The 21,637-nt window shown below is 32.1% G+C and overlaps 1 protein-coding gene across 1 annotated transcript in view; it reads left to right on the top strand.

The window, feature by feature from the left end:
* Positions 1-371: 371 nt before the first annotated feature.
* The window catches only part of LOC147075936 (potassium channel subfamily K member 6-like), a 252,092-nt gene continuing 230,826 nt past the window's right edge, over positions 372-21,637 (top strand). Inside the window, exon 1 of the mRNA XM_085942264.1 lies at positions 372-585. The gene's annotated coding sequence lies outside the window, so the exon portion shown is untranslated. The remainder of the gene's footprint in view (positions 586-21,637) is intronic.

Below are 21,637 nucleotides of genomic sequence, written 5' to 3'. Positions count from 1 at the left end.
ACTCGATTATTGATTAATTTATTAAAATATATATTTTAATTCATTTTATGATTATCTATGTATGAGCTATGCCCGCTTATGCAACACGTTATCAAAGCAGTGCAACAGTGAAACAAAGGAAATTAATACCGTCAACAATATAATGCACCCCAATACCCCTAACATAAACAAAAGAATTCATTCATTCATACATCCACCTCTATAGAGGGTGTACGGAATATATATGCGCAAACAAAACTAATTTATATGTATTGTTATATGAAAATTGAACCTCTACGCAGATGGTATGTATGTGTTTTTCCCTAGTTTGTTCTGCGCACGCCTGCTACGTTCGGCCAAGCAAACCAAGTTCCATTGATGTAAAATAAGTTGCCTATATCCTCTTTGGCAGGCGCACAGCTAACACCTCCGCTCGGTAATAGCATTGAGTCCGGTCTACAACAAATTATAACAGTTTATTCAAATGAATTTTTAAATCTTTGTCATAAATTGTATTTTTAATAATGTTTGGTAAATAACGTAAAATTATTTAAAAAGTGATTGTGCCATTATTTCGGCTGCGAGGCGTAAAAGAAAACAACAAAGGTAAGTGTATAAAAAGTTGTGTTTTATAAGAAAAAACTATCCGGAGTAGTGGGAATAGAAATAAGTTTTATTGCGCATGAAGTTCATCAATTATTACTTATTAATTATATATCACGTAGATTAAGGACTTTAATGATGGAGCATATTATGAACTATAAAAACATTAATTTTCTATTATCCATGGCGTCTATTATATTACTATCCCGTAAAACAATCATAAAATAATTTAAATACATACATACTCGCTCATACATTATAGATTTAATTTTACATCATCGTCACAATTGTTATTATTATAAATATCATAATGTTTTCTGCTTTTAGTTATACTGATATTTATTTATAAGACACAGTAAGGATAGCTTTATCTAACCAACCCAAAACAATATTCAAGATTATTGTTATATTTTAAACGGTTATAAAATACTTAATATACTTAAATTATTTACACTAATTCAGAGGTCTAAAATAAACATAGATTGCGTATTTTAAGGTGATTGAGACACAAATATCTAACGTTATAAACATATTTCTTTATATTAAACATTTTGTGAGTGTAGTATTCTTTGTTGAACAGGTATGTTTCTGAGAAGTTCCGAATAAAAATGCTTATATATTTTCTGTACATACAATTATGAAGGAACATAATATATTAATTAATTATTTATTTAAATAAAATACAATATGTACCTAGTATTTATTCCACATAATTAAATTATCCTGATCAGGATACGTTTCGTCTACTTAGAAATACACTGGCAACAGTAAGTAGTTAAACACGTATTATTAATTAAATATTTTTTACGTGTATACTCCACGTACTTAATATTAAATTCAAAACTCTATCAAAGACACATGGATTATTCTGTTTCATGTTGAAGTTGAATGCACTGCAATCATTTGTAATGCAATAATACAGACTCGTGGGTCTATTCTATACACAAGGTGGCTATCGGCGGCTATCGACGGTAGTTTATCATATTTAGTATTGAGGTATTATGATAATAAATTAGCCGTATAAACTGTAAAAACTGTCTATCTAGCGCTAAAAGTTAACACAGTCAAGAACGGGGCTGTTAAAACTGAGGATTTTTTACAGTTTAGAGATTAGACGGCTAACTTATTGTAATACATAAATATGATAAACTACCATAGACGCATTGTATATAGAATAGACATACTGACATGATAAACTATAGAAGTATTATATCAATTAAATATATCCAACTAAAAATAATATAAATTCTAATTTATTTAAGTTTTGTACTATTCCATTTGAATATTTTTTTTTGCTACCCGGGTTTCGCCTTTCGGCATCTTCAGGCACTTCGCGCACTCATCAATGGCAAATACACAGAATACAGTCAGGTAATTATCGCGTCTACAATAATTATCGTTTATATTTGATTCTTTATTTGATTGATAATGTTGTCGCGTTCTTTTTTTGTTTTAATTTGTCATATAAACGAGATTAGAATTCTTCACGTCGGAGGAATGTGACCTCATCACAATAATTGAATTCTTCAACTGACCCAATTACTGCGTCAAATCTCTCCTTCTGCCGATCGTATTGTAGAGTGAAGGTCAGTTAAAAAAATTATCATTCACCAATATAAAAGTATGAATCAGTACCCCTTACTTCCTTAGCCCCAAGTATTAGCATGTCATGCTGACAGATATTATTCTATTATTGAATTCCTAAATTATTGACTGCATATTCAATCAATGTGTATGTGTACATTAAACATTTAATTTTGTATTGTAATTAGTAACTCATTGCTATTATTACTACCCCTACATAAATTTAGGTAACCTACTGTTTGAATGAATGCGTATCAACCTAATATTTTTTTGAATTCTAGATAGAACGTGTTTTATACGCTTTCCGTATTTGAATTTTTGAAGGCGGTTCGAACTTAGAATCGAATGATTATTCGTGCGATTGTGTTGGTAACAAGTTTATAATTTTTTTCTTCTATTGGCAGCCCCATACACAAAATGGCGACTCACTATATGGTTTGAAGTATGTTGCTTTGTTTAAGTACATAACCTACGTACGTATTTCTGTGTGTTTTACGTGATTATTCATTTAAAAAATAATGATTACTGTTTATTTGGATGTCTACATAAAATGACGAAGGAATATTTTTTATAACTCAATTTTATATTCAAAAGATTTTATGCACTATTTGATTATTTGAATTTGCGTATTCAAGGCTTATTTAACGATATCTTCATAATATGTTTGTAATTAAGTAATTATGTGAATCTGACATTTCTTTCTATTAACGAGGGACAAATTAAATACGAAAAACTTTTTAGGCGGTGCATTTATATATTTAAAATATTATTTACTCTTTGACATATCTACCATTATGAAATAAATCCACCCCGGGCCGAATGTGGCCCGCGGGCCGCTGGTTGATCGTCACCGCTATATAGGTAATTATAAATGAACTTTTGTATTATTTTTTTTTTACATTTGAACGATTTTAGTATGGTAACATTACTAAAAAAAAGGTAATATTCTCCTGGTTAGCAACATTCTGTAAATAAAATCAAAATAGGGGCCTGATTTAATGTTTTGCTTTGATTTATTATTAACATGAAAAGACTTTTTTATTATATATTAATCCTGAGTTTCGTTATAAACTGCGATGCGAAGAGGCTGACACAATAATTATTATTAATAAACCATTTCCAGTTTCACTTTCAAAATATGCAATATTTTTTTTATCAATTTTGCTAAAAACTAATGTTTATAAAAAAAATATTTGTAAATAAAATTGTGAAGGCCAATATATTTTGTCTGGAGCCGCAAAGTGAAATACTTTTAAATTATTTCACTTCACTTCACATGGCAACAGTTTTTCAGCATAATTCTAAAACTGCGTTTCCCGTTATTTTAAGGCCTATGGGTTCATTCGTAAGAATCAAATTTGACGTAAGCGCCACAACAAAATAGCAATATGCGGAGCGCGCATAAAAAAACAAAAACGCTTCGCTCGGCGTCTCTGGGAGTAGATACGAAATCAGAGGTTTTAAAAGTGTTGAATTAATAATATTTTTTTTCCTAACAAATTTTATAAACATTTTTGTGGTAGGTAGAATAAATTATAAGAATAAAAATAGTAGACCTCCAAATAAGAACCTCATATTATTGATATGCTGAATTTGTGAAGTGACACCTTTTCTTGAACCTATCATATTGTGGGTTCAAATTCAAATATTTTTCAAAAAAAAATCTAATACTTATGTATGTTTCTGAGGTGTTTCAAATTGGTATATTATTTGTATATATCGGTGTGTATGAATACAAAAGTTATTCATTTTTTCATGAGCTCACATTACAAATTATAAGTTTAAAACATTCACAAGATGCATAAAAGATTTCTGTTATTATTGCGTTTTTATTGAATTATAAAAACATGACTCATAAAAGAAAGCAATTCAATGAATATTTGTCGAGGTACAATTTTTTTAAATTTATTACGCAACAATCAAGATTTAAGAAACCATTATTATAATAACGTGTATTTGACGGCAGTACGTTTTGGTCGCCGCGGAGGATTTCGGAACATTAGTGTGTATAGAAAATTAATAATTGGTTCTTTAATTAGTGTACAGGCTTAACGGTATGTAATGTATTAGAATAACTATTATAAATTATTATTTTTTATTTTTTTTTCTTTTCTATTGATAGCATCTAATATAATTATGATATTGAGGGTTTCTTATATCCATCGACCGTGTTAGTCTAGGATCAATGAGTTCAGGCAAAATCTTGTCAGTTGTGATGTAAAGAGTAATATTGTTTTTATTATTCAATGAACTAGGTTCTTACCTCAATATATTTTTTACTTGTGTTAAATAATTACTAATAAATGCCTAAGGTGATTCCATTCAATTCAACTCGGCATTAAATATATTAAATTCTAATGGATTTAAGTTTTGTACTATTTCATTTGAGTCGTTTTATGCGATCCTGGTTTCGCCTTTCGACATCGTCAGGCACTATGCGCACTCATCAAATACACACTGACAACGAAAGCAGCTAATTCTCACTTAACAATAAATTAATACAATAAAGTAAGGTAAAAACTTTATCACCTACCTATTAAGTCAAAGTGCACAATGAAAAATTTAACAAACAATTAATTATGAATAGTTGAATTGTGGCAGTATGAAAAAAAAGATTTTACCACAAACCATCTGAAAAATACATACATCATAAAACATATACGTGATTTTGTGCCCCAAAACACTTATTTTATTATTATTTTGACGATTAGGAAAATTATGACACATGTTTCAGTGGCCATTACTATGACAGCATTCGAAAACGTATTTTACTTTAAATTTTCTACAAATTTACTATTTGTGACATAAACCACTTAAGATCGATAATAAATAGACCTTGAAAAATAATATTATTTTGTTTCTATTGATAATGCCAATAAACATACTCCTGGATACGTCCCTTTGAAAATAACAAAACATGGCGACCCAGGTACATAAAAACTGTATTAAGTACATGCAAAGTTTTTCAAATCGTTTAAAGCCCAACCAAGTAGGTATTTATCAAAATAATTAAAGTCCACCTATATTTTATCTAAACTGCTCAAGTCCAAAATATTTTTTTTTATAAATGTTGCACCGAACGAATACCTTTAGGACTTCTTTGTAGCCATCGTGGTTATAAGATTCAATTATCTTACAATATCTCACATGCTGCAACCATTTGTATTACAAGATAATAAATAATATAATATAACTACATTTTTCTCAGTTTGACATTCACTGGTATTTTATGATGTTTGATTTGTCAACACAAATTATAACACCTGGTCTACGTCATGTGGTCTTGCCAATTTGATTGTTACTGCAATGCGAGTAAAGGTCATTTTTCTATGAGTTAAAATACTGTTCGCGACGGATAAAAATTTGGAAAAAAAAGACGTCCTCACCCGTTGAAATTTAGAAGCCCACTAAGGTTAGAAATGAGAAATTAGAAAAACTATATGGATTAATCGATCAAATGGTCTCTTTTTGTTAATTTTGCAAAATAATTATATATCTAAATTGTCTGAAAATAGGATAAATACACGAAAACGTACGACGTGTTTTGGTAATATAGCGTCACTAATTGTACCGAATTTATAGGGTTTTATTTATTTTTCATTGTTAATTATTATTTATAGTATTACGGAAATGTTATATTATAATAAAAAAATATTTTTATTGTGCAGTATATATTATTTTGTGAGAAAAAATCATTCAAAATTGGCTGATGTATACTCAAACTAAAATGGCTTTAAAATCTTTATTTTTCTGAAATTAAAAAAAGTACGTAAGTTAATCAATGAAATGTATTGTTTTACCCATTTCTTTCATACAATATATACCTGCAAAACTATTATTAAGTTCAAAAATTTACTGTGGCGTGACAGTCGTTTTGGCCAATTTCGAAAACAGGACCGACTATTTGTCATTTATTTTAAAAAGTAAAGCGAATCAGAAAATTTTAATGACACAAAAAGTGTTATTTGAATATTATTTATTAGATTTTAAATAAATAAAGTGTTTATTATGTGTCAATTCGTGTTAAACGTCCTTGCCATTTCCACGATTTTGAGAAGACAGGAAAAAACGGGTCCAATGGCCTTAAGTCTTTTATAATGGACTTTTGAATATTAAGAATGTAGTGTATTATTTGTGTATACTTTAACTGTGTACTGCTGATATCCAAAATTATAACTTACTAGACAGTGATGTTTTTTTTAATCAAGAGTAACGTTTCCACCCTCCCCCAGAGTGGATACTTAAACATACGTCATTCAGTTTTGTAAATATGTCAGTAAGATATAAATAAATACAATTTTGTATAACTGCAAAATTAAAATCCAAAATCCAATATCCAATTAAAACATTTTAACGAGAAATTTATTTCGTGATAACATCACATTTCTGAATGCAAAAGAAGGGCCCAAATTTTAAAAATATAATTTTAAATTATTGTGACTGTAGTGTTGGAATTTTAATAAAACTAATAATAATCTAGACTGCTTTGTCTAAAGCCTCAATGACATTGAGCTACTTTAAAAGCTGCTTGTTGGCAAATTTACAATCAGCTTGTAAACTCGCCAAGTGTCATCATCGAAGAAGCTAAAAAGCAGGAGATTATAAACAGTCTACCGAGAAAAGTTGAAAGCCGGTCAACTTTACACGCTACACGCTGGCGTGTGGGCTACTGCGTCTGCGAAGTAGAGCGATAGTAGCGACCTCCCGGTAAAAAAAAATGAACTACTCAATACGTCCTATCAAAATAGTATAAAAAATGACGGTTTCAACTCGCTAGCTTGTTGGCTTCTGAGCGAGTGGAAAGTTTCGTGTGTCATCATCACAATCGCACCAGTTGACTCGCCCGCTTTTAAATTCGCCAACAAGCAGCTTGTAAAGTAGCTCAATGTCATTGAGGCTTTACACAGTGTAAGTGTGATTGGATTTTTTTAGGTAGTTTTTTTCGCCGTCAAAATATCTTCCAAAAACCAGCAACCGTTGCGGAACCCCATTTGGGAAATGCTGTGTGGTATAGAATATAAATGTTTTCGCAAAACAAAAACATGACAACGTGAAAGTTTTTTCTCTCCTTGGGATTAAACTTTTAATATTATTATCCTCTCCGGGCATGTTATGACTGATGGGTTCAATATGGATTAGTTTCAACAGAACCCTCACGAGAATCAATTTGTAGCCTAGTTTTCAGAGACTGAATGAGTAAATAGAATATAACTCCAGATAGGTATATATCAATATGACGACTGAATCAAGATACTGTATGTATTCATATGACACACACATATATAATGTATATATATAATATACGTATTTATTGACCCCCCTACCCCAATCGTCAAACTTCGTGATAAATTCATTTTACACCGTTGTCGAAAATATTCTCATTAATTCGAAAGTCACATATTTCAATTCCCGTATGGATAATGTTAATAATTATGGGCTTTTTTTATTTTCAAAAAAATGTTTATATGTTGTTGTTTTGTGAAGTAACATTTTATACCCCTATTCCCTGTCACCTGTCCCCTTTGTGACAGATAATTACATATATTAGGACATAAGAAATTTCTTCGATGTCTATATTTTAAGACATTTAACTGTTTTCCTTTCGATAATTCGTCAGATGATTATTTTCCGACTGCCTTTATACAAGGCATGCTTACTTTTCACTCTCTTGAATCTCGTCGGTCTCTTCTGCTCTTGAAACACTTTTGCCTGTTATCGCGAGGGATGGTTTCCAATTCTGGTGTCCTAATGAATTTGAATTTACATGCGCCTGTCAATTACCTACGTGGTCGCAGCCATGATTTTTTCTGTATTGGAACCGTTTCCTCGTGTCAAGCCTATCAGGCACCATTAGCGACGGGTGCAAGATTAGTAAATGCACTCCCTAAAGAGATGGACATTTTCAATGATGTACTTTGCATTTTTTTGTATACAATCGTATGTTTTTTTATTTTCAAAAATTATATTTTTCTGTATTAAATTGTATTTAAGTATGTTTTGATTTTATTTGTTATTATTATTATTTTTATTATATATTTTTTTCTATAATTATTCTCTTCTTCTCTCTTGTGAGGGTAATGTTTGACTTATAATGTAAATCTCATGTTGTGTACGTCTTGAATTTAGATTTGTTATGTCCACTATGTTTTATATTGTTAAAAATAAATAAATAAATAAATAACGTCATTATGTATGGATGACCACGTGTCACCTCGTTTGTATTTAGAAAAGTCCACTACACTACTCATGTATTTCACCGACTAGCTGTGTAGGCGAAAAATGTAAAATATGTATGGTAAAAAAATACTACCTTATTCTTAGGTCAATAATTTATTATTATAAAACAATCATTATTCGTCGTATGTTTATTACATTTGAATGTTCAAAGACATAGCTTATAATGAGTATCTTTAGAATTATCTTCAAATGTGGTAATCTTGCCCATTTTTTGAATTATAAAATGCCTAATTCATGTCAAATTTGGGATCACAGAGATTATAAAATATATTTTTTTTATCTTAAATATTTCAATATAATAATGTCAACATAAATTTTACTGATGGTTTTATAAATGCGTTTAAAAATTAATAAATCTAAAAAATCTCAACACCACTGCACATGGATGTACTGAAATATGACTATTTCTAAAACATTAGATCGAGAGGTTTAAAAGAATACTATTTTATGTAATAAAAATACTTTATGCAGTCATCAAATGTTTAAAATAAATCTAAAGGATAATAAGGCTTTAAAATTATATACATAGATTATCTACAACGTTTAAGGAATGTCCAGGATTATGCTCTGAAAATATCATAAAACCTCCATTCTGACCTACGTGGGGCATGTGGGCCCTTAATCGTGGCCGACCTCCGCTAGGGGATGGCCTGATTACATTTTTGAATCAGATACTGTTCAAAACTCAACTTGCTGTATCTAGTTTGATTTCATGATCTGAGAAACTGCGTATAAGATTTTTAAGAGCGCCATGAAGCAAACTAGTTTACCGCTGGTCTAGAAGACGTTACATAAATGAAACTCACTACCACAGCGGTACGGCGGCCGACACAGTCAACACTCCCTTTAATTAATTATTGTGTAAGCAAACATTATTGTTTTAATACTGAAAATTCAAGGCCCGCTAGAAAAACAGACCGGAATCCACAATAGGCTACGTGTAAATATTTATTTTCTCTCTATGTACGCAGAGATGACGTACCTACATATTTCAGAATTATTTCTCTCTCGTCGGCTTTCACAATGGAAACTTCCAGAAGGTGCACGGTTTAAAAGTTTTCTACACGTTTTTCAGGAGTTTCAGCCAAAAATTTTCAACAATATTAAACATATTATTTGGATAGCAATCCAACAACGATTGTTAAATTAGTAGATATGTACTTACCTACTTCACGTCATGTAAAGGAATTCTTCAAAATTCTTCAACATTCTTGGTAATGTTGAGTATTGCCAACTGCAATAATTGATAAAAATATTCCAGATAGGGTAAAAAAGCTAGATTTTCGTAAAATTAAAAAAATGTCTAGGAACTACAATTTACATAAAAATATACATCATACTTTTGAACAGTGTCTTGCGAGAACAAAATAATACTGAATGATAAATAATTATTGTAGTAACCAAGTCATGCCCACTCGAATGAAGCTAATAAAATAGTTAAAATTGGTCGCAATTACGCATGGCAGTCGTAGCATAGTGGTAATGCACAGGGCGCGAAACCCAAGAGACGTAGGTTCGATTCCTGCCGGGTGTCTTATTTTTTTCGAAAAATATTTTTTATATTGGCTATATTTTCGAGTGTTTTTAGAATTATGTATGTTCAATAATTAGAATGGCACATTCTTAAATCTTGTGAATTATTGGTTGAATAAAAGAAATAGTTAGTTAAAAACTTACAATGTTATTATTTTGTATTATCCCTCGCCAATAGTTTTGTTTCAGATGAACACGTTAAGATCAGATTCAAAAAAAGAACAAGTCTTAACGTGCGAACCAGTTAAATGGCATTGCTGATATTACTGTAGACGAAATTGTGCAAATTATTCTGCGCAGACAAACAAAAATTAGTCCCCATAGAGTTCCCATCTCAACTCAAACGCCAGAATTGCTTCAACGAAGCAGCACTTTAATTCCACTTTATAAGGACCGTTGAATCTAATTTATGGGATAATTTACCTACATAAATACATTATAATAGGCCTTTAGGCTTATTTTATTGTGTAGATATACGGCTTTTGAGCAGGTCTGGAAAGCTAGGCAGTATTTAAATTTAATAGTGTGGTTACATACGTTGACAAAATTACGCTAAAATTGGGGGGGGGGGATCTTTAGGGGGTAAGCTTGAGAAATAGATTTTGTAATTTAATGTCATTATGATGCTCGAACTTTTCTCATATAAATAGAAATAAACAATTTATGATTATAAAACAGATAAAATAAGACGATTGTACCTACTTGAAATGTCATTAATTATAGCAACTTTTAATATATTTTATATGTTAACACGTGAATTATATATTTAATTTATTTATTATCTTACTTTATATCGTCAAATATATTCAGTAAACTTTTCACTTGAGTTTGCAATTGAAATAATATAGTATTTACCATAATAATATAATATCTATAGCAGTGAGGAGGGGTGAATGTAGGCTATTTAGATCCGACATAAATAGTGGACTCTAAATTTTGTCAGTCAAATTTATTTGTTTTTAATTGAACTAATAATATAATTTGCAGATGGTGCTGGTTAGTTTTTAAAATTCAATTAAACCTTGCCTAAACCAAACCATAATAGTTTAGGTATGCTATGGGTGATCCGTCAAAATAGTGCACACTTTTTTAATCATACTTATTTGTTTTCGTTGAATTAAGAACACATATTGTTTGTTAGTTTTATTAAATTTATTAATTACTATTATTTTCACTCACTCATGTAATTAGGTACACATCTCCATCACAAAAATTAAAAATCATACATCAACACATACCAGTAGCGAATGGTGGAGGTAAGCTGTTAAGATCCGTCATAAATAGTGCACATTAAAGTTTGTTAGTCATTTGTTTTTATTGAGCTAAGACTACAATTTACAGATGGTGTTGGTTAGTTTTTAAAAATCAATTAAGCCTTGCCTAAACCACACCATAATAGGTTTGGTATGCTATGGGCGATCCGTCAAAATGGTACTCACCAAGGCCTGAATAAAAACGATGCATAAGTGCGAGTGAGAAAGTATTCGGTACCCTTATAATCTCTGCGATACGCGCTAGAGTAAGATAAAAGGTTTACAGATCTGGGAGATGGTTTGCTACGATGTAGCCGGCAAATCTTAGCTTATTGCATAACTAAGCGTCGATACCGTGTTGCTAAGATTGCTATTTTTTGTGTTAAACATAAAGTCAGTGGTAAATATTTTTAGTTAATTAAGTAAAAAAGATGTTCTGTGTGTTGTAAAAAAATATGGTAGCCGTACTGATAAGCAAGAAGATGGTATTACGTTTCATAGGTAAGTTGATACATGTTCGTGATAATTTATTTGTATATTATTATATATTTTAATATCAGTGACCTAGTTTTTCTTTAAAATAACCTAAATTATGGATATCTTTACCTAATGGTTGCATTTTGACCGCTTAAAAATACTATATAACGTAAAAAAATAGAAAATTATATTGTAATTCTGAGCGTCTAGTGCGAGCACTTTGGGCGAGCACTAGCGAAATGGTCTATGGTCTCGAACATTTGTAGACGAATGCGTTCGCTCGCCCACAAACCAAACGCAGGGCACGCGGCTTCATTTAGCAATGCAACGGGTGGTGTCTAGATGTATCTATAGTCTATGGTACTCACTTTTCCCTCATACTTATTTGTTTTCGTTGAATTAAGAATACATATTATTACAGATGGTGTTGGATAGTTTTCTTTTTAAATTCTTTAAGCCCTGACTAAAACAAACCACAATCGATAAAAAATATTCTTCTATCTATAAAATATCTAAAATATTGTATGGTTTAATGGTATAATTTTAGATATTAGGTAAACGAATATTTTTTGTCTATTGTCTACTATGACTTGGATTAGGCAGGGTTTAATTGCACTTTAAAAATTAACAAACACTATCCACACATAGACTTAGTTCAATGAAAATAAATACGTGTGACTTACAATGTTTAGTTTGAACTATTTATGTATATATATGATCTATATATAAGTCAATTTACTCCAATTTAATAAAAATATTAAAATTAAAAATTCATATGTCAAATTTTTGTTTAACTGAAAGGATATGTGAAGAGTGACAGAACAGGTCTATATTCGGTCACCCTTGTGCAATGCGTGTCCGGAAACTTATACTTATGCAGTTCGCCTTATCATACTTCACCGTGAAATGTTGTATCGGTAGTATATGGCCGTATATTAAAGACAGCCTAACTGTACTGACATAAAATTCACGTCTAAATAAAACACGGTTCTTCTCAGTCTACACTTTAAAGCAAATTTTGAAAATAGCCGATAAATTAGATTATTTGTTAGGTTAGGTTAGGTTTTCATTCTTGAATAAATTCATGAATTTTGCCAAAATCAGCTATGAAAATTGAATTAATGTTCATATTGTATCTAATAAAATTGGAGACTGTATTAGTATACGGTTATCTCTTTCCGATAGAAAGCTCACAGTGAAATGTTTTACGTACAATTTACATGTAACCTGTGCAATTCATATTTCATATGCATGGACCTAGTGAAAGCATCTTTGTTCTGGATTATGTGTGACAGTTCTTCGATCTTCATTTCCAGTTCAGTTTCAAATGTTTCTCAATGATATTTCTCGAATTACACTAAGTATTTTATTTTCTGCGTGAGGTAAAATATTTTAGTGCGGCAAAGCTTAAAACATTGTTTCACAAGTAAAAGTAATCATTTTAAATTACAGTTTGCTCTTGAGTATTCAGCACTGGTATTTTTGTAAGGTAAGCAGAACATAATTGCTCAGTAAGGAGTCTTCGCCACAGGTATTTGCATAATATACTGAAAGGGTCGAACCACGAGAACCAAATCACGAATGACAATATGTATGGGAAGGTTTAAAATATTTCGAATATATAAATCACCGTTATCATGGTAGATATAATATAAGAATTCCAACAATGTGAGAGGTATCTTATAAAAAAATAATCTAATATATATATTTATCTAGAAATGATTATAGGTATTAGCGATTATATTAGCTTACTTCGTCTGCATGAAATATATAACTAAATCTGATATACATAATTACGGAATAGACTGATTCAATTTTAATGTATTTTATCCACGTAATTATTATTTTTAAGAAACATAATTTGAAAACATCTCATGCATATACACACTAGAAAGCAGTGGCGAAGGGTGGAGGTAGGCTGTTAAGATCGGCCATAAATCGTGCACACTAAACTTTGTCAGTCATACGCAATGACATTAATATTGACGAATCATCTGGAAAAGAAAATGACACTCACTTTATTGTCGGGTCTGCCGAATGGCACAATCTGTTCTAACGCCATTACAATAAAGGTGAAATTGCTATAAATTCCTGATGCTTTTTGTTGGGTCTGCCGAATGGTTCGGTTCGAACGGGTTCGTTCAAATGAACATTGACATTAGAAACACTGCTCTAACGCCATTACAATAAAGGTCATATTACTAAAAATTCCCGATGCGTGATATCGCATAATGGAAATTGCGTGACGTCTACCTATACATGCGAATTTACTTGCTAGCTACTGTATTGAGTGGGTCGACCATTAATAATGTCATTGGTCATACGTATTTGTTTTCATTGAAATAAGACTACAATTTACAGATGGCGTTAGTAAGTTTTTTAAAACTTAATTAAACCCTGCGAAACCAAGCCATAATAGATAATAGTCAAAAAATACTCGTCTATCTATTTAAATTATGCAATTAAATCATACATAACTTTCAATATTTTATAGGCATATTGATATTTTTTTATCTATTATAGTTTGGTTTAGGCAGGGCTTAATGAATTAAAAAAAATGAATCAACAATATGACATGCATTCAATCCAACGAAAACAAATAAGTATGCATGAAAAAGTATGCACAATTATCATCTCGCTCAAAATATACCAAAACTACTATGGTTTGGTTAGGCAGGGTTTAATTGATTTTTAAAAACTAACCAATACCATCTGTAAATTAGTGTAGTCTTGGTTAAATAAAAACAAATACCTTTTCACTGCCATCCAATTTTTACTAGGTGGACACTTGTTCGTCACTGATGTAAACAGTCTAAACACTAATCAAAAAGCAAACATTTAAAAATTACAGATATATATCTAATTTTTTTATTAGTGTAGATTTTAATACTGTAAAATTATCGTTGAAGGAAAATGGTTTCTTCGTATTTTCATTGTGTATAAAATAATACGTATATACGTATGTTATATATTGTTATAATATAAGTTGAATGAGATCTGTCCTAAACTCATTCCTTTTGTAACATTCATTATCCCATTCCACGACCAAGCATGACTTGACGAAAGTACACCCACTGACCCAGAAACATAATTATTATAGTTAATTCAGTTTTTGCCACATGAATATTACACCCAACAAGGAGGCTTTATTTCAGCGCATCTCAAACATTTCTGCAGACGACTCACTTTTAGTAAGATACCATCTAATTGTATAGTTAAATCCGTCAGTATTCGTATATAAAAAAAGGAAACACATACGAGATGAAAAGAACAAAATTTAACGAACTGTAAAGATAACGAAATTATTAAATATTATACATGATTCTACGAATTTACAATTAATAAAAGAATTGAGCTCGAGTTCAGTGGACCTGTACTAAATTTATATAAGAAAAATATTAATACGACTTGTTGCCTCCGGCAGCCGAAGGGCGGAGGCTCCAGAGTCAAGGAACGTCCTTCTCGTGCGGCAGTCAGGACTAGGAGCTGCTGGAGACGTACATATCGGGTCAGTGGCGCACCCAGGGGGGAGGCCAAGGGGCCCTGGCACCCCCCAAACATGAAAATTATCAGAATGATTTTAAAAATTGAAATTGAAAGCCAATAAACTATACATTTGGGCTTAGACAAATAAAAACACTGGCAAAAACATGATTTGTAATTCTCCAGCACCCTTTTTAGAACAATTTACTAGATTTTAATTTCTAACACAAAAATTTCGAAACACTAATGTCAGGTTTTTTTAGAAACCAAATCCCTAATGGAACTGTCAAAAAATTCTCAGTGTCCACCCGAATTCCGGAGTGGTGTAGGTCATGGCTGGGGAGGGCTGACAGGGCTCTAGCCTGGGGGCCCGGGCTGTGGCGGGCCTGGCGTGTCGGGCTGACTAGATAAGTGAGATAAACACACATCATAAATTAGCTTTAATAGTAAAAAAGTCGCCTGCGGCGCTATTATACTTCATGTCCATGAACATTTTCAATTACTTATATAATTGCGCAATATATTTTTTGATTATTATGTGTCCATACTCGATAGCTCCATTATTAAAGTGGATGTATTAAAAATCGCCAATAATTCACTGTATAAGTACCCTTAATTTGAACTAAAACACAATTTGAAAAACGTTTATGTAGTGTTTCACACTGCCTTTAGTCTTAGCGGTAGGTAGGGGGCCCGCCAAATATCCTAGCCTGAGGGCCCGTTTTAGGATGTGGGGACCATGGTGTAGGCACACCGAGTGCAATAGACAAAATACCTATAAACAAGAAATTAGGCTGTGAAGAAGAAAAAGAGCCTATGAGACTAATTTACATTCTCCTCCTTGGGCCCCCCCAATATTAAATCCTGGGTGCACCACTGTCTCGGGTGGCTACGTTAAGGTTCCCACCACTACCCGTCATATATGCACAGCCGTGGATATGCACGGCCGCTTTCTATGACGCTTTAAACGTGTCTGAAAGAAGTGATTTTAAGTGTTCATTCCGTCCCGAGACGGAGCCGCACGGGACTGATGCTGCAGCCACGCACCGTAGTGCTTAAAAAATAAAGTTAAGAAAGATTTTTTTTTCTTTTTTTTTGACTGGCTCTGCTGTCCGCTAACGTTAGCGCTTTGTGTACCCGCATACCGAGTGTCACGTCGGAACTAAACGAGCTTCTTTCTCCAAAATCCAACGGCTCTTCACCGCGCTGGAAATTCAAACTTATTCCCCTTCCACTCACGTTGCCTGCCTGCCTACCATAATAGAGCCTGTACACATGCATGGAATTACTGTCGGCAATTGTGCTTATTTTAAACTGTCATGACAATAACTATTTACACGTAAAAGTGCTGACTGTCTCTCCAATCTCATTCTTCAAAAGTAAGCGAGGTGCGATGTTGTCATTTTATACTATACTATCTGACAGGTCGTATTGAAAATCGGAGCTCAAAATAAGTAGTTCATTTCTTTACCGGCATGTTCGCCCCTATCGCTCTACTGCGCAGGCGCAGATCGAAAATAATCTTACTTGCGCGCAATAAATCATCACAATTCGGAATTTTCCAATCTTGTTTGATTTATGCACGCAATTTTGCCAACTGCAGGATAATACATGTTTCCCCATACATTTTCTTACGGTGCACAGTACATCTATGCACGTGTAAACGGGGTATGAAGCTAAAAAGTGTTGCCACTTTCTAGCCTGCAGACTGAAGTTAGTTATGCATATTTGAACATAACAGCCTCTTTCAACAATTCTAATGTTTCAGTATAATATAGCGCTTTTTTTTTCCGATTTTTACAAAAATACGCAATTATATATTTATTTACGTCTACAAGCTATGTAGCTATATCAGTTAGAAATTTATGCACGTCATATTAATTCAAATGTATTAGAATATTAATACTTATGTGATTATGATACGAGTGCGTCACAAGCTAGTTATTTCGGGAATTAAATAAACTTTAGTGTTACACGTGTTTATAGTTTTGTGGTTTTACTTTACTTGCTATATGCCATATTCGTATATTTCGCCAGTATTAATAAAAACATTCTATGGCGGTCCACGTTGATAACTTTGTCGGTAAAAATGGGCCTTTCGAACTTTGAGAAACACCGCTCCGTCTTGCAAAGCTCCATGACGTAGCAAAAGCTCTGACAAACTTTGTAACGACGCAAGATGAAAAGCGTAATGTATATAATTGACCACCCGATGAGCTTTCGTGCGGACTATTTGATAGCATGTGCTTTCAACTAATAATACTTTGTCGTTTCCTCACAATACACAATACATTACTGCTCACAATGTTATATAAAAGTTTTCCTCTGCTAATTACTAGGAATATGGAACGTTGACAATATCATGTCCGAGTCAAGTTGAGTTGCTAATGAGTTTCAAATGTTTTGCATTGTTTTGTTTATGGCAGGAAATAAAAGAGCGACGAGTCTTTTTGTATAATTTAAATGTGTAATATGCTAATTTTTACTAAGTATATTTTGATGTTTTGGTGACGACGTGTTATTAGTAGTTGCTATATAATAATAAAGTCATAATATTATTTAACTACGAGTAAATTTTGTGGGATACGATTTTAATGTAGACTTTATTAACACAATAAGAATAAAAACATATTTTTAACAGTGACCTATAAATCGGAAAGTTTATTCTGTCGTTTTATTCTGGATAATTGAAGCGCCTAGTTTCAAAAGCCCCTAAAACGATTTTATGTAGTACTGAGAAAAATGAGAAAAATGATTTTAGGTAGTTTTGAGAAAAATGAGAAAAAATCGTATCTATTAAATCTGTGAACTTTATGTATTTATTTTTTAATTTGTTACATTCTATGGAGTATTTTGGCTTTTCATTTTAGCGGTATTTGAAAAGAACACCCAACCATTTTAGCGGGTTCTGAAATTTACCTTAATTTTTGATCATACGTATTGACAAATTTTGGCGTTTTTTAAATTTCAATCTTTGGCCATCATATGGGTCACAAAAATATCCATCTAACTACATATCTAACTAAAAAAGGTTCAAAAACCATTTTAGGGGCTTTTGAAACTAGGCGCTTCAATTGTTCTTTTCAAGCATTTTTTCTCACTTATTCGTGGGTTCATTTAAAATCCGTCAATACTGGGAAGTATTAATTTTTATGTTCCCACTAATACCCATGGGAACTCTGTCAACTGCATACTACCCCAACGCAGGAGGTATGTGATGTTTCATGATGCGGTGTATCGTGCGATTAATCTATTTGATGGCTACATGACGGTTGATATATATATATAACTATTTAATATGTGTGGACGTGTTAAATACTTATTATTTTAGTTTCATTGCTATATATTTGCTGTTATCAGTAAGTAATTAAGATTTTGTTTTAATCTATTTTATGACTACTCTGCCTTTACAAGGAAGAAGACAGTAACTAGCAAAATTTGTGAAATTGTGTTATGAATGCCAATCCATTAGGTAATTTTGAAAGCTATAACATATTCTGTTCAATTTAAAATCAGTATTATTACTAAAATACAGTTTTTAATCATTAATGAAAAAATGGACATCTGCTAAAATGATACACATTTCTTAACAAAAAGGCAGTCATTGAACCTATTAATTGCAGTTACTGCTTGTTTATTATCACTCTGTATTTTAACTACCTACTAATAAAAAGTATTACCGTTTTTTTAATTAAAAAAAAAAACACATTATGTCATTTATCTCGTATTTAATATTATTAATTTGAATTAAGGAGTCGTCGAGTGTCGATACACAATTAAAAATTTTATCGTACAACCATATAATTTTAGATAATAACATTATTGAAGGAAAATAGAGCTGCAGGCGACTTTTTTTTTAACTATTAAGGCAAATTTGTGCTGTGTATTTATCTCACTTATCTGGTCGACTGGCCTCGCCGGGCCCCTCCTGAGCCCGGCCCCCCAGGATAGAGCCCTGTCAGCCCCCCCGTGTGAGGCCATGCCATATAGTCTCCAATTTTATTACATTCAATAATAATAATATCAACATTAATTCAATTTTCATAGGTGATTTTGGCAAAATTAATGAATTCAAGAAGGAAAACCTAACCTATACAATCAAAACCCAGTATATCGGCTATTTTCAAAATTTTCTTGCTGCTGGCTTCCTGTAAAGTGTAAACCGACAAGGACCATGTTTTATTTAGACATGGATTTTATGTCAGTACTATACGACCCAAATAGGTTGGACGGTCTTTAATAAACGGCCATATATTTCCGATACAACATTTCACGCGAACTGCATACGTACAATTTTATGGACTATGTTGTTCGTACGATTTTGCTAAAAATAAGTTTCACTTTATCAGTTTATTTTTAACAGGGTCCCGGAATTTATAAAACCAAAGAGCTGAAAGTCTATAGACACGAAGTGGCTGAAAATCTTAAATTTAGTTTTTAGTCCAGTCAATCTGTACTTTATGGTTGCAAAAGGTCGGGTAGAAGATTTGATTTTTTTTATTTTTATATATGGTAATGAGTGACAAGAAAACGAATTTTGCCAATTCGGATGACTTCGGCACAACTTTTGGCGGGCAAAAAACCGCAAAATTTTGGGTGTTTTTTTGGTTTTTTGCTTATATCTCAAAAACGGTTGGTCGTAGAAAAATATTATTTGACACAGCTTACAAGCTTATTAAATTTCCTAAAAATATTTAGATGACATGTTTTTTTTATCTTCAACCGTTTATGAGATATTTGCTGTTGAAAACACGCGTTTTACTAAAAATCAAACTTTAATGAGAAGAAACACCAATCTAAACTTAAGATCTTACAAATAAAGTATATTCATAGTTTTAGTAATGATTGCAAAACAAATGTCAATATATACAGAATAATAATATTCACCAAACATCTTAATTTTTTAACCGTTTCTGCCGCTTTGGTGAGGTGGAGTAGGCAAAGGTTGTACGTCGTCAAAGTCTTGCAATGCAGCTCCCACGTCGGGATCATTATCCTACAAAACTATATATATTCCATTAATTTGAAAAGAATGGAGAGATATTATATATATATATATTAATTTCATATCATCCATTACCTGTTCATTACTGGGAAGTTCTGCTTGAGTATAAAAGTCATCTTCTTCGGCGTCCTCTTCCTCCAATCCAGAAATATCTGATACATTTTCACAATTTACTCCACTGCAGTTCTTGCAAATTGACGAACAGTTCATCCCTGATTTTCGACAGGTACATGCTTTACTGCACCCCTTAAGCATGCACAAGAAAGTACTTTCAGTATTTTTTCAGGCGCTGGATCTTTAATGATATCCACGGGTATTAGGCCATTGCTGGTTCGCTGCCACCCCCAATCTTCTGGTTTTTTAACATTGCCAAGCCAAGTTTGTATTGGTAGTAGGATCTCAGCGAATGGTGTCGCTCTGCGTCTCGAGTTGGTGGTAGTCTTGATAGATTAAATTTAATCTGTTTGGCCAATTTCACGAATAGCCGATAACGCAGTGTCCAGTGTTTCCTCAGGTCTACAGGCTTCACTGTACAACCTCATAAGTACCTGTTCTCCTGCTACAGCTATTTCATCAGTTCTAGCATCTGGATTGTTGAATACTGTGACCACTTCCTTCAACTGAATATTCTTCTCCAAAATACCACACAATTTAATCTTTCCATGGCCAAATAGAGAGGATGTTGTATCACACCCACTGAACGCGTGTGTGAAAAGAATGGTACGTGCGTCATATTTAAACGATTTTTTCGAGAACAACACATCTGGTTTACTTCCCTTTCCAGGTTTTCGAAAGAATAAGTTGTCCAAGAATTGTCCTCTTGCCGACATCAGTACAAGAAGGTCAATATCTTCACCTATTATTACTACCCTTTTAAATTCATTTGCTTTTGAAATGGCAGTAATTACAATTAAAACATCGGCATCCTCTTCTGCCTGGTTCACTTCTATGCCAACCCATGAGAAATGTGTTTTAAGTAGTGTTATCAAGCGATTTTTATTACTTCCGTTGCTCAAAAAAAGTTCCTGGTCCACCTGATTGACAGTGTTTCCTTGAAACATAATTTCAGGGCATGGTTTTAAATTTATACGGCGTAATCTTTCTACAAACTTTGTCCCACTGGATGCAGCATTGGATGGATATCCGTCAAATACAACTTCAATTAGTAACTTATAATGTTTTGTCAAATAATCTGAATACATCTTCGCAATGTCATCAAAGCATTGGATGGAACATTGCGCCAATTGACAATAAAGTCTTGTTTGTAAGCCCAGACTAATTAACTAATTAATAAACCCCAAATATTTTTTTTAATAGGTAACTAATCTTTTATTATTATATAAGTAGGTACCCTAATAATTTCAATTCTTAACAATTTTAATATTACTGACCATATTTTGAATCAGAAAGATATTCTTAAACCAATAAAAGGTAATTATAAGATAATTTCAAATAACAATAACAAAATATTTAATATCAATAG

This window comes from Rhyacophila brunnea, unplaced genomic scaffold (assembly GCF_057557595.1).
Source record: "Rhyacophila brunnea isolate RB1 unplaced genomic scaffold, BYU_Rbru_1.0 scaffold_14, whole genome shotgun sequence".
Lineage (NCBI taxonomy): Eukaryota > Metazoa > Arthropoda > Insecta > Trichoptera > Rhyacophilidae > Rhyacophila > Rhyacophila brunnea.
Note: the sequence above shows the minus strand (reverse complement) of the source record. Positions and strands in the feature narration are given on the sequence as shown.